Raw genomic sequence first — 12,422 nt, 5'->3', positions numbered from 1 at the left:
GCCGCACTGTCGGAGGGTCAGTACTGAGGGAGCGCCGCACCGTCGGAGGGTCAGTACTGAGGGAGCGCCGCACTGTCGGAGGGTCAGTACTGAGGGAGCGCCGCACTGTCGGAGGGTCAGTACTGAGGGAGTGCCGCACTGTCGGAGGGTCAGTACTGAGGGAGCGCCGCACTGTCGGAGGGTCAGTACTGAGGGAGCGCCGCACTGTCGGAGGGTCAGTACTGAGGGAGGGCCGCACTGTCGGAGGGTCAGTACTGAGGGAGCCCCGCACTGTCGGAGGGTCAGTACTGAGGGAGCCCCGCACTGTCGGAGGGTCAGTACTGAGGGAGCGCCGCACTGTCGGAGGGTCAGTGCCGAGGGAGTGCCGCACTGTCGGAGGGTCAGTACTGAGGGAGCGCCGCACTGTCGGAGGGTCAGTACTGAGGGAGCGCCGCACTGTCGGAGGGTCAGTACTGAGGGAGCGCCGCACTGTCGGAGGGTCAGTACTGAGGGAGTGCTGCCCTGTCGGAGGGTCAGTACTGAGGGAGTGCCGCACTGTCGGAGGGTCAGTACTGAGGGAGTGCCGCACTGTCGGAGGGTCAGTACTGAGGGAGTGCCGCACTGTCGGAGGGTCAGTACTGAGGGAGCGCCGCACTGTCGGAGGGTCAGTACTGAGGGAGCGCCGCACTCTCGGAGGGTCAGTACTGAGGGAGTGCCGCACTGTCGGAGGGTCAGTACTGAGGGAGTGCCGCACTGTCGGAGGGTCAGTACTGAGGAAGAGCCGCACTGTCGGAGGGTCAGTACTGAGGGAGTGCCGCACTGTCGGAGGGTTAGTACTGAGGAAGAGCCGCGCTGTCGGAGGGTCAGTACTGAGGAAGAGCCGCACTGTCGGAGGGTCAGTACTGAGGGAGCACCGCACTGTCGGAGGAGAGGTCAGTACTAGGGCTTGTAAAAAATCCCAGGGCGGCCATTTCGAAGGGGGCTGTGTGGGGGGGTGGGTGTAAGCCCTCAAGCGTATCCGGTCACTGCACGGGATCTTGCTGTGCGGCAAGCGGCTGCCGTCGGGCGGTCCCTCACTCCCTTACCTCCTGCCCCGCCCCGCCCCCCCTCAGACCAACCCACCCCACCCCCTCCGCCACTCCCCCCAACCCCAAGGGTCCGAGGCTTTTCACCTACACGTAATTGGCCTCTTCGGGGTCAGGGAAGGCCTCCAGCGGCCAGTTGACGTAGCAGTTCAGAAAGACGAGGCACGCCATCCCGGCCCACGTGTACATGATGATGACGAAGGGGACGCCAAAGTCATAGATCACCTGCGGGAAAAAGCACAGCAGCCTTTAGTCCCGAGCACGGCAAGAGCACAGCAGGAAAGGCCCGAGGCTTCAACCCCGGCCTAGCGCCCCGGGATAGCCTGATCTCACGCCCAGAGCGGAGCCCGCACCCCCACGCATCCACACAAAGAGCAGGAAAGGCCCGAGGCTTCAACCCCGGCCTAGCGCCCCGGGATAGCCTGATCTCACGCCCCCCACACACCCACACAAAGAGCAGGAAAGGCCCGAGGCTTCAACCCCGGCCTAGCGCCCCGGGATAGCCTGATCTCACGCCCCCACACACCCACACAAAGAGCAGGAAAGGCTGAGGCTTCAACCCCGGCCTAGCGCCCCGGGATAGCCTGATCTCACGCCCCCCACACACCCACACAAAGAGCAGGAAAGGCCCGAGGCTTCAACCCCGGCCTAGCGCCCCGGGATAGCCTGATCTCACGCCCCCCACACACCCACACAAAGAGTAGGAAAGGCCCGAGGCTTCAACCCCGGCCTAGCGCCCCGGGATAGCCTGATCTCACGCCCCCCACACACCCACACAAAGAGCAGGAAAGGCCCGAGGCTTCAACCCCGGCCTAGCGCCCCGGGATAGCCTGATCTCACGCCCCCCACACACCCACACAAAGAGCAGGAAAGGCTGAGGCTTCAACCACGGCCTAGCGCCCCAGGATAGCCTGATCTCACGCCCCCACACAAAGAGCAGGAAAAGCTTAGGCTTCAACCCCGGCCTAGCACCCGGGATAATCTGATCTCACGCCCCCACACATCCACACAAAGAGCAGGAAAGGCCTAGGCTTCAACCCTGGCCTAGCGCCCGGGATAGCCTGATCTCACACCCCCACACACCCACACAAAGAGCAGGAAAGGCCTAGGCTTCAACCCTGGCCTAGCGCCCGGGATAGCCTGATCTCACACCCCCACACAAAGAGCAGGAAAGGCCCGAGGCTTCAACCCCGGCCTAGTGCTCCGGGATAGCCTGATCTCACGCCCCGAGTGGTGCCCACGCCCCTACCCCCACACGAAGAGCAGGAAAGGCCGAGGCTTCAACCTCGGCCTAGCGCCTAGGATATCTGACGTCCTGAGTGGTGCCCCCCCACGCCCCCCCCAGCAGCCCAAACACACAAAGAGCAGGAAAGGCTCCCGGCCTCCTTGCCCAGTTGAGCCCGATCTCACACACGGAGTAGTTATTAGGGGGTGAGAAGGGGGGGCCTGAACGCCCGACGAAGACGGAGACAGCGACAATCAGCCGCAGTCCCCATTCCTTGTCCAGCCGGAGGCCTTAAGGGAGGGGGGTGGGGGCGTGTGGCTGACGGCAGGGGGGGGGCGACGATGAAGAGGAGGCCGCGGGGAGCAGGCGGCCACTCGGCCCCTCGAGCCTCCTCTCCCATTCAATGACGACGGCGGCTGATCTTCTGCCCTCAGCCCCGCTCCCCCTCCACCCCCCCCCCCCCACCCCCAAGTTCTAGACCCCCAGTCTGTGGGGGCCGGGGAGGAGTGAAGGGAAAATAGTGGGGAGAGCGGCCTCACAGCGTCTCCCATTCTCCTAAACCCCGGGGAATATCGGCCTAGTCAGCCCAGGCTCTCTGGGACAACCCGCTGGGAATTGGACGTGACCTTTCACCCCTCTGGGGTCAATTCCAGGGACGGAGAGAGAGAGAGAGAGAGAGAGAGAGAGGGAGGGGCGGTGCCGGGGAGCTCACACACGCGTGGGGGGGATTCACCTTAATTCCGGGGAACGTGACAGCGGACGAGGCGTAGGACCCGATCATCAAGGACATAATGGTGGATCTCAGGTTGCCAAACATGTTCGGTAGCTGCGGCGAGAGTCGAAAAACAAAAAGGAGACGACGGTCACAAGAGGTCATCTTTTCAAAATGGCCGACGGATTCCCAGAATGCCCTCTGAGCTCAGGGGAGGAGCCCCCATCACCATCACCACCACCTCTACCACCTCTCCTTTTTGTTATTATTATTTGGCCAACATTCATTACCCATCCCTCGCTGGCCCCCTTGCTCGGAGGGCATTCAAGAGTCAACCGCGTGGCCGCGGGGTCTGGAGACACGTGTAGGCCAGGCCGGGTAAGGACGGCGGATTTCCCTCCCCTAAAGGGACATCAGTCTTTACGACAATCGGCGATGGTTTTCGCGGCCACCGTCGGGCTTTTAGTTCCAGGGTTTAATTGAATTCAAGTTTCACCCTCGGCCCGTGGCAGGATTCGAACCCGGGTCCCCACAGCATTAACCCCTGGGTCTCTGGATTACTGGAGCCCAGTCACAATACCGCTACGCCACTGCCTCCCCACTGTCTCCAGACAGATGGGGACACGGACACACACTCACACACACACACACAACACACACACACGCGCACACACACACACAACACACACAAACACACCACACACGCGTGCACACACGCACACAACACACACGCACAAGACACACACGCGCGCGCACACACAACACGCAACACACACACAACAAACGCGCGTGCACACACACACAACACACGCACGCACACACACAACACACGCACACACACACAAACACACGCACACACACACACAACACACGTGCGCGCGCACACACGACACACGCGCGCGCACACACACGACACACACGCGCGCACACACGACACTCGCGCGCGCACACACACGCGCACACACACAACACACGCACGCGCACACACGCGTGCACACACAACACATGCGCGCACACAACACACGCGCGCACACAACACACGCGCGCACACAACACACGCGCGCACACACAACACACGCGCGCGCACACACAACACACAAACGCACACACACAACACACATGCACACACACACACACGCACACACACAACACACACACACTCACAACACACGCACACTCACAACACACGCACACTCACAACACACGCACACACACAACACATGCACACACACAACACACGCACACACACAACACACGCACACACACAACACACGCACACACACAACACACGCACACACACAACACACACAAACACACACATGCACACACACACATGCGCGCACACACACAACACACACAAACACAACACACACACACAAACACACACACAACAAATGTGCAGACACACACACACACGCGCGCGCGCGCACACAACACACACACATCCAACTCCGGCCTTTACTGGCTAGCTCAACCCCACAATCATCTTGCGATCTGCCTCCGAAATCTCGGAATATCACCCCACCACCACCACCACAAAAAAGGCGCTTTCCTTGGGCTTCACGCGAGAGCGGCAAACGCGGAAACATCGAGGCGAATGACCTCATTTCACCGCTAAAAGATTGGTCACGAGATAGCTTCTCCAAACAGCCTCCGCTGCCGCCTGCTGACTGGGGAGGGAGTGGGGGTGGTATTGTGCCCAGTTGCAGGCACCGAAGGATGCGGAGGGCATTGGCAGAGAGAAGGTTCACCCGAATGGTTCCAGGGGTGAGGAACTTCAGTGACCTGGAGAGACTGGAGGAGCTGGGGCCCTTCTCCCCGGAGAAGAGATTTGATAGAGGCGTTCAAAATCATGAGGGGAACTGAATATAAAAGTAGGGAGGTTATGCTCCAGTTGTACAGGGCACTGGTGAGACCACATCTGGAGTATTGTGTACAGCACTGGTCCCCTTATTTAAGGAAGGATGTAAATGCGTTGGAAGCAGTTCAGAGAAGGTTTACCAGACTAATCCCAGGAATGGGTGGGTTGTCTTATGAGGAAAGGTCGGACAGATTAGACTCGTATCCGCTGGAGTTTAGAAGAGTGAGAGGGCGACTTGATTGAAACCTTTAAGATCCTGAGGGGTCTTGACAGGGGTGGATGTGGAAAGGATGTTTCCTCTTGTGGGAGAATCTATAACGAGGGGGGGTCACTGTTTAAAAATAAGGGGGTCGTCCATTGAAGACGGAGATGAGGAGAAATGTTTTCTCTCTGAGGGGGGTGCGAGTCTTTGGAAATCTCTTCCTCAACAGGCGGTGGGGGCAGAGACTGTGAATATTTTTAAGGACGAGCGAGATGGATTCTCGATTAACAAGGGGGTTATCGGGGGGGTGGGTGGGTGGGAATGTGGGGCTGAGGTCACAATCAGATCAGCCACGATCTTATTGAATGGGGGAAGCAAGGCTCGAGGGGCCGAGTGGCCTACTCCTGCTCCCAATTTATATGCAAGTACGTTCCCGAAGAGAAGATGCCAAAACTGCACACAGTACTCTGGGTGTGGTCCCAGTATCACCCTATACAGGATTTCCTCCCTGCAATAAACAACTTCATTCCAATTGCCTTCCACAGCAACTTGTTGGACCTGTTACTAGGCTTTGCCATTTTATTGTTACCCATGCTTGATTTTAAGATGCCAGGAATTCTCTTGGTGCGAAAATTAGGGAGGGAGCGCCGCGCTGTCGGAGGGTCAGTACTGAGGGAATGCCACACTGTCGGAGGGTCAGTACTGAGGGAGCGCCGCACTGTCGGAGGGTCAGTGCTGAGGGAGCGCCGCACTGTCGGAGGGACAGTACTGAGGGAGTGCCGCACTGTCGGAGGGTCAGTATGGAGGGAGCGCCGCACTGTCGGAGGGTCAGTATGGAGGGAGCGCCGCACTGTCGGAGGGTCAGCGCTGAGGGAGTGCCGCACTGTCGGAGGGTCAGCACTGAGGGAGTGCCGCACTGTCGGAGGGTCAGCACTGAGGGAGCGCCGCACTGTCGGAAGGTCAGTGCTGAGGGACTGCCGCACTGTCGGAGGGTCAGTGCTGAGGGACTGCCGCATTGTCGGAGGGTCAGTGTTGAGGGAGCGCCGCACTGTCGGAGGGTCAGTACTGAGGGAGCGCCGCACTGTCGGAGAGTCAGTACTGAGGGAGCGCCGCACTGTCGGAGAGTCAGTACTGAGGGAGCGCCGCACTGTCGGAGGGTCAGTGTTGAGGGAGCGCCGCACTGTCGGAGGGTCAGTGCTGAGGGAGCGCCGCACTGTCGGAGAGTCAGTACTGAGGGAGTACATTCATTATGGTTGAGGCTGATCTGTTTGTGTTTCGAGTTCCACATTCCCATCTAACCCCGATAACCTTTGACCCCCTTGCCTGACAAAAATCTCTCTACCTCTGCCTTAAAAATATTCAGTGACCCCACCATCCCCTCCATCACCTCCGGAGGCCGAGAGTTCCAAACTCGCACGACCCTCAGAGAGAAAACAATTTCTCCTCATCTCTGTCCTAAAAGGGCGACCCCTCATTTTAAAACAGTGACTCCCCCCCTACTAGTTCCGGACTCACCCACAAAGAGGAAACATCCTTTCCACATCCACCTTGTCCAGGCTGTTCAGGATCTTGTATAACTTCAATCAAATCCCCCCCCCGCCCTCACTCTTCTAAACTCCAGTGGAAACAAGCCCAGTCTGTCCAACCCTTTCCTCATAAGACAACCCGCACATTCCAGGTATCGATCTAGCAAACCTCCTCTGAACCACCTCCAACACATTTACATCCTTCCTTAAATAAGGAGACCAAAAACCGCACACGGTATTTGGGATGCGGTCTCACTAACGCCCTGTCTAACTGAAGCATAACATCCTTACTTTAATGTTCAATCCCTCGACAATAAAGGATCCCATTCCATTCACCTTCTCAATTACTTGCTGTACCTGAATAGTAACTTTTTGTGATTCATGCACTAGAACACCCAGATCCCTCTGCACCTCGGGATTCTGCGGACATTCTCCATTTAACTAATACTCTGCTTTTTTGTTCTTCCTGCCAAAGTGAACAACTTCACATTTTCCCACATTAAACTCCATTTGTCAGGTCTTTGTCCGCTCACTCAGCCTATCTACATCCATCCACAACCTCCTCATGTCCTCTTCACAACATACTTTCCTACCTATCTCTGTGTCATCTGCAAATTTAGCTCCCATGTCTTCACTCCCCTTATCTGAGCCATTGATGTAAATTGTAAAAAGTTGAGGCCCCAGTACAGACCCCTGTGGGACTCCACTTGTCACATCCTGCCAAGCAGAAAAAGACCCATTTATGCCTACTCTCTGCTTTCTGCCAGCCAGCCAATCTTCTATCCAGGCTAATATGTTACCCCCTACACCGTGAGCTTTTATTTTCCTGAATAACCTTTAATCTGGCACCTTATCAAATGCCTTCTGGAAATCCAAGTGCAGCACATCTACAGGTTCCCCTTTATCCACCGCGCATGTTACTCCTGCAATGAACTCCAATAAATTAGTTAAACATGGATTTTCCTTTCACAAAACCATGCTGACTCTTCCCGGTTACCTTGAGCTCTTCTAAGTGCCCAGCTATACCCTCCTGAATGATTGATTCCAACAACTTCCCCACAACAGATGTCAAGCTAACTGGCCTATAGTTTCCTGTTTTCTGCCCCCCTCCCTCTCTTGAATAGATGGATTATATTTGCTACTTTCCAATCTGTTGGAACCTTTCCAGAATCTATCGAATTTTGGAAAATTAACACCAGCGCATCTCCTACCTCATTCACCGCCTCTTTTAAGACCCTGGGATGTAGCCCATCGAGACCCGGAGACTTGTCAGCCCACAGCTCCATCAGTTTGCTCAGTACCGCTCCCCTAGTGATTGGAATTTCACCAAGTTCCCCTCTCCCTCCCACCTCCTGATGTGCAGCTATTACTGGAATGTGTTTTGAATCCTCTATAGTGAAGACAGAAGCAAAATGTTTGTTCATTTCAATCGTGTTGTGGTCACTGTGACCTCGGGGTGCCTTTACCCTGAGGTCATTAATTAATCCTGTCACGTTACACAATACCAGGTCTAATATAACCTGCTCTCTGGTTAGTTTCTTAGAGCAGCACATCCTTAATATTATCTACTATTAACTCCCCATTCTCACTCTCTAGAGGGCCAACACTCACTTTATTTACTCCTTTCCTGTTTAAATACCTGTAGAAACTCTTGCTATCCGGTTTTACATTCCTAGCTCGCTCCCTCTCCAACTCTAATTTCTTTCTCCTGATTAACCTTTTGGTCATTCTCTGCCGTTCTTTATATTCTGACCAATCATCTGTCCTGCCACTCATCTTTGCGTTAAGTTTGATGTTTTCCTTAACCTCTTTAATTAATCACGGATGATGGATAATTCCCTTAGAGTTTTTCTTTATAGTCGGAATGCACTTATTCTGAATGCTCTGAAATATCCCCTTCAATGTCTGTCGCTGCTTCTCTATTGATCGATCCCCTAGCCTAGTATCCCAGTTCACTTCAGCTAGCTCAATTTTCATCCCCCACACAGTTGCCCTTATTTAAGTTTAAGACACTAGTCTTAGACCCACTCTTCTCCCTTTCAATCATATTGTGGTCACTGCGACCTTGGGGGGGTGCCTTCACCCTGAGGTCACTAGTTAATCCTGTCACGTTACACAATACCAAGTCTAATATAACCTGCTCCCTGGTTAGTTTCTTAGAGCAGCACATTCTGGAACCATCTCGAAAACACTCTATGAACTCCTCATCCAGGCCACGACTGCCAATCTAATTTTTTTCCCAGTTTATACGTAGATTAAAATGATTATTGCCGTCCCTTTATCATAAGCACGCACTATTTCTCCTTGCATACTCTGTCCTACATTGTTTGGGGGGGTCTGTAGACCACTCCCACGAGTGACTTTTTCCCCCCACCCCACCCCGACTAATTCCTCTTCTCCACCCAAACCGATTCTACATCCTGAGCTCCTGAACCAAGCTCACCTCTAACTACTGCCCCAGTGTCATCCTCGATCAACCGGGGAGGCGTGGTGTAGTGGTACTGCCTAGTAATCCAGCGGCCCAGGGTAATGCTTTGGTGGGGGGGGACCTGGGGTTCGAATCCCACCACGGGCAGATGATGAATTCAATCAAAATCTGCAATCAAAAGTCGAAATTGCTGATTGTTGTAAAAACCCGTCTGGCTCACGGGCGTCCGAGATCTGCTGCCGCTACCCGCTCTGGCCTACGTGTTGAGTCCAGGCCTTAACTCTTAACTGCCCGTGAGTGCTGGCCTAGCCAGTGGTGCCCGCATCCCACGAATGAATATTGAAAGCGATCGCTTCCTATCCTTCGTCACTCTCTCTCCATTCCGCTCCTAGACCCCCTCGATATTCAGGAACCCAATCCTCGCAGTCGCGTTCATTTACTTTAACGTGCTCTATCGATTCGTTTGCGTTTCAGGTACAGAGGCTGTGTGTAAATTCAGCAAAAGCGTGACAGAGGGCGCAGAAGTATTAAAACGCACGCGACAGAATTTTTAAGCCAGCGTGTTGCAAATCGAACAAAGGTGAGACATCTGTGGACTATTCCAGTTCCAGGTTGGGAGTGGATCCCAAGAAAAGGAATTTGTGGAATGTCTACGAGATGGCTTTTTGGAGCAGCTTGTGGTGGAGCCCACTAGGGAACAGGCAATTCTAGATTTAGTGATGTGTAATGAGGCAGATTTGATAAGGGAGCTTAAGGTGAAGGAACCCTTAGGAGGAAGTGCCCATAATATGATAGAATTTGCCCTGCAATTTGAGAGGAAAAAGCTGGAATCAGATGTAATGGTATTACAGTTGAATAAAGGCAACTACAGAGGCATGAGGGAGGAGCTGGCCAGAATTGACTGGGAGATGAGCCTAGCAGGGAAGACAGTGGAACAGCAATGGCAGGAGTTTCTGGGAGTAATTTGGGAGACACAGCAAAAATTCATCCCTAGGAAGAAGAAGCATACTAAAGGGAGGACGAGGCAACCATGGCTGACAAGGGAAGTCAGGGACAGCATAAAAGCTAAAGAGAAAACATACAATGTGGCGAAGAGCAGTGGAAAACCAGGGGATTGGGAAGCCTACAAAGACCAACAGAGGACAACTAAAAAAGAAATAAGGAGGGAGAAGATTAAATATGAGGGTAAACTAGCCAGTAATATAAAAGAAGATTGCAAGAGTTTTTTTTAGATATATAAAGGGTAAGAGAGGGGCAAAAGTGGACATTGGGCTGCTGGAAAATGACGCTGGAGAAGTAGTAGTGGGGAACAAAGAAATGGCGGAGGAACTGAATAGGTACTTTGCGTCAGTCTTCATGGTGGAAGACACGAGTGACATCCCCAAAGTTCAAGAGAGTCGGGGGGCAGAGGTGAGTATGGTGGCCATTACTAAGGAGAAGGTGCTAGGAAAACTGAAAGGTCTGAAGGTGGATAAATCACCTGGGACCAGATGGATTACACCCCAGAGTTCTGAAGGAGATAGCTGAAGAGATAGTGGAGGCGTTAGTGGTGATCTTTCAGGAATCACTGGAGTCGGGGAGGGTCCCAGAGGACTGGAAAATCGCTAATGTAACCCCCCTGTTTAAGAAGGGAGTGAGGCAAAAGACAGGAAATTACAGGCCGATTAGCCTGACCTCGGTCGTTGGTAAGATTTCAGAGTCCATTATTAAGGATGAGATTTCAGAATACTTGGAAGTGCATGGTAAAATCGGGCAAAGTCAGCATGGTTTCATCAAGGGGAGGTCATGCCTGACAAACCTGTTAGAATTCTTTGAGGAGGTATCGAGTAGGTTAGACAAAGGAGAGCCAATGGATGTTATCTACCTGGACTTCCAGAAGGCCTTTGACAAGGTGCCGCACAGGAGGCTGCTCAGTAAGATAAGAGCCCATGGTGTTAGAGGCAAGGTACTAGCATGGATAGAAGATTGGCTGTCTGGCAGGAGGCAGAGAGTGGGGGATAAGGGGGTCCTTCTCAGGATGGCGGCCGGTGGCTAGTGGAGTTCCGCAGGGGTCAGTGTTGGGACCACAACTTTTCACTTTATACATTAATGATCTAGATGAAGGAACTGAGGGCATCCTGGCTAAGTTTGCAGATGATACAAAGATAGGTGGAGGGACAGGTAGTATTGAGGAGGCGGGGAGTCTGCAGAAGGATTTGGACAGGTTAGGAGAATGGGCAAAGAAGTGGCAGATGGAATATAACCTGGGGGAGTGTGAGGTCATGCACTTTGGTAGGAAGAATAGAGGCATAGACTATTTTCTAAATGGGGAGAGAATTCAGAAATCTGGAGTGCAAAGGGACTTGGGAGTCCTAGTCCAGGATTCTCTTAAGGTTAACTTGCAGGTTGAGTCGGTAGTTAGGAAGGCAAATGCAATGTTGGCATTTATTTCGAGAGGACTAGAATATAAAAGCAGGGATGTGCTGCTGAGGCTTTATAAGGCTCTGGTCAGACCACATTTAGAATATTGTGAGCAATTTTGGGCCCCGTATCTCAGGAAGGATGTGCTGGCCCTGGAGAGGGTCCAGAGGAGGTTCACGAGAACGATCCCAGGAATGAAAGGCTTAACATATGAGGAATGTTTGAGGACTCTGGGTCTATACTCGATGGAGTTTAGAAGGATGAGGGGAGGGGGGATCTGATTGAAACTTACAGAATACTGAAAGGCCTGGATAGAGTGGACGTGGGGAAGATGTTTCCATGAGTAGGAGAGACTAGGACCCGAGGGCACAGCCTCAGAGTCAAGGGAAGACCTTTTAGAACAGAGAAGAGGAGAAACTTCTTTAGCCAGAGAGTGGTGAATCTATGGAATTCATTGCCACAGAAGGCTGTGGAGGCCAGGTCATTGAGTGTATTTAAGACCGAGATAGATAGGTTCTTGATTGGTAAAGGGGATCAAAGGTTACAGGGAGAAGGCAGGAGAATGGGGTTGAAAAACTTATCAGCCATGATTGAATGGCGGAGCAGACTCGATGGGCCGAATGGCCTAATTTCTGCTCCTATGTCTTATGGTCTTAGACCCACGGTGCTGTTAGGGAGGGAGTTCCAGGATTTTGACCCAGCGACAGTGAAGGAACGGCCAATATATTTCCAAGTCAGGATGGTGAGTGGCTCGGAGGGGAACTTCCAGCTGGTGCTGTTCCCCATATGTCTGCTGCCCTTGTCCTTCTAGATGGTAGAGGTCGTGGGTTTGGAAGGTGCTGTCGAAGGAGCCTTGGTGAGTTCCTGCAGTGCATCTTGTAGATGGTACACACACTACTGCTACTGTGCGTCGGTGGTGGAGGGAGTGAATGTTTGTGGATGGGGCGTCGATCAAGCGGGGCTGCTTTGTCCTGGATGGTGTCGAGCTTCTTGAGTGTTGTGGG

General features: G+C 53.4%; 1 long non-coding RNA gene across 1 annotated transcript in view; it reads right to left on the bottom strand.

Annotated features, from left to right (window-relative positions):
• Positions 1 to 1,155: 1,155 nt before the first annotated feature.
• LOC144678430 (uncharacterized) overlaps positions 1,156 to 12,422 on the bottom strand; it is a 13,072-nt gene continuing 1,805 nt past the window's right edge. The window contains exons 2-3 of the long non-coding RNA XR_013576089.1: positions 3,023 to 3,115; positions 1,156 to 1,289 (exon numbers count right to left, since the gene is read on the bottom strand). This is a non-coding gene — a long non-coding RNA (uncharacterized LOC144678430). The remainder of the gene's footprint in view (positions 1,290 to 3,022; positions 3,116 to 12,422) is intronic.

The sequence above is a fragment of the Cetorhinus maximus genome, unplaced genomic scaffold (genome assembly GCF_964194155.1).
Source record: "Cetorhinus maximus unplaced genomic scaffold, sCetMax3.hap1.1 HAP1_SCAFFOLD_4267, whole genome shotgun sequence".
Taxonomy (NCBI): Eukaryota; Metazoa; Chordata; class Chondrichthyes; order Lamniformes; family Cetorhinidae; genus Cetorhinus; species Cetorhinus maximus.
The sequence above is the reverse complement of the archived record's forward strand: the minus strand, read 5'-3'. Positions and strand labels throughout refer to the sequence as shown.